Source organism: Phalaenopsis equestris, unplaced genomic scaffold (genome assembly GCF_001263595.1).
Source record: "Phalaenopsis equestris unplaced genomic scaffold, ASM126359v1 Scaffold219596, whole genome shotgun sequence".
Lineage (NCBI taxonomy): Eukaryota > Viridiplantae > Streptophyta > Magnoliopsida > Asparagales > Orchidaceae > Phalaenopsis > Phalaenopsis equestris.
Window position 1 is genome coordinate 66,432 of NW_018237948.1, and position 2,594 is coordinate 69,025.

Here is a 2,594-nt window from a genome sequence, read left to right on the forward strand (position 1 = left end):
TTTATTTGATCGAGCCTCACCCTCAATTCTTGTGTTCATCCTTCGGGATAGATACAGGATTTGAGGTAAAGCGCTCTTTCATCTAAACTATGAAAATTATGGGGTCAGTTTGACTTCATATTTTTCAAAACTAAAATTTTTAAAACGTCATTCTGAAGTGGGCAACGGGATTTTAATTCCGATGACCGAGAGCTTCTTACGGGAAAACCCCACACTAAAAATAGTGCCGAAAGCTTCTTACGGGCAAACCCCACACCAAAAATAATGCCGACAAAGTCGTTTGAGAAAATGCTAAGCAAGCCAGCAGTCTACAGGAAGAAGTCAAGCGCATGGATTCCCAGGAAATGTCAGGGAGGTCCATGACAGCCAATATATTAAAGAAGAAGTCTGAAAAAGGGGCGACGGTTGATAAAGGGAAACAACCGTTGAGGATTCAGGCTAAGCATTCTCAACGGAGTTCCCAATAGTTATCACAACATATTCAGCCTTAGTAGTAGCAGACACAACGGTATGGCAAGTCTAGCCAGTAGTCATAGTAGAGAGGACCGTACGGAACAAATGGTAGATGGGGTCAAAATTTTTTAGAATGAATGAATAGAGTGTAAATTTTTGAAGCCGAAGATGTGCTGAAGATGTTTAGAAATTAATTGAAGATGTTTGAGTTCAAATTGCCAGAGCAAAATAAGCCAACAAGAAGAATCATCCCAATTTCTACCCCTATCAAAAGATGTTAGGACACACAATAGAGGGTTGTTTCATTTTCAAAGATTGACTTGAGAAAAATCTTGAAGAAAGAAAAATAGCAATCTCAAAATAATATTTAAATGAACCTAAAAGAGGTTCTGTAAATATGATTTCAGCCGAGCTAATCACTCTGATAGAACTTTATTCAGAGGAAGATGGATGGAGCAGAGTTTGGAGAAAACATCCAAGAAGATACTCAACCAAATTCAAATCATTTCAGTGAAGGTAGCCATCTAAAGACTACAGCCTACCCAACCCAAGTTAGAGATTTCACCAGAGGGATCGTCACAACTGGAGAAGAAGAAGAATGTCATCATGAAGACCAATAGCGCATGGAGGATAGGGGCTGCCTCTGTTAGATTGGTTGTCTTGGATTCAGAGGAGAATCCTTAAACCCCTAACCATGTATGATTATCTCCTTGCCCCAACCGGGTCTTTTAAATATAATGATTTTGATTTCAACTACGTTCTAACTGTTTCTACTGATGATGTAACTGACTTTGGCTAATCTAACTTCGATCTCAATTGCCAAACCAATCCTCAAATTGTATTTAAGCCTGATGAACTTGTCGATAAGAATGAAGAAGATATTGATAACACCGGTTATGATAACGCTGGGTGTGAGGAACCAGTCCTCAAACACCACAATGCACCGCTTGCCATCAACTTGGATTTCTCTAATGTAGAAGGGACACCAGAAGTTTTTCCAACAACATCGCAAAAAGAAGAAGAAGAGATCACAGAAATAAATCTAGGAAGTTAGAAGGTATTACTCAGAAGAACAACTCCAATGGATAAAGGAAAATAAATAGTTACTTGAGACGCATAACCAATTATAGATTGGAGGATTGTATAATGTGGATTATAATGTACTAGCTCATCTTAGGAGGTTGTCGACTAAACTAAGCATCTAAAATGCTCTAATCCTATCAAAGGAGACGAGAGAGTCTTTATTTAGTGCTTTACTTGATCTAGAGATTTGCTTAGCTCAGTTGGCCATCACATCCTTGGATGAATTTTTTTCATTAAAGAAATCGCTTAGGATAACCTTCACAGATGAAGACTTGCTGCTCGACACCACTGACCACAATCGACAGCTCCACATCTCTATTAATATCGACAGATTTGTGTTATCTAGAGTATTAGTAGATCTGAGAGTGTCACTCAACCTAATGAGTCTACGGACGTTGGCATAATTGGATATTGATGCTCAAGAGCTTACAGTTGATAAAATGTTGTTAAGAAGATTTAACCAAAAGGGAGAAATAGCCTTCAGATCGATTACGTTGTCAATGAAAGTTGGAGAGCTTGTAACAACGGCAAAATTAGAGACCTCTTTAAATGCTTTACTTGGTCAACCATGGATTCACGATCAAAACATGGTTTCATCTTCTCTACACCAATATATTAAGTATTTTAAAGAAGGAAAAGATTATTAAATCAAGGGAGATTTACAACCATTTTTGGTTCAAGAAATGGGCATTCATGAAGAAGCCACCTACTACGCACCTCCAAAGCAGACTGTCTTTTCTCGTGAAGTCTTGTCAAATAAAATAGAAGACGCAGAAGAATCAAAGAGAAATGTCATTCAACTCCGCTTCAATGATCTACTACCATTTCTTCACAACGAGCTTGTAGAGGTTATTCTAATGAACGCGATTGTTGAATGGACTAGGCTGACCATCGACCTTGATGTGGAAGAAAGTTAGAATGAAGAAATATCGATGACAAAATAGAGGAAGCCTTAGACGGAGCTCTCCTTGTTGGCATCATTTTTTTTATGTCACAAGTGTAGGGTGTCCACCCGCATGACTCAGGATAGTTTACGGTCTGTCCGTGACGTCCGATAG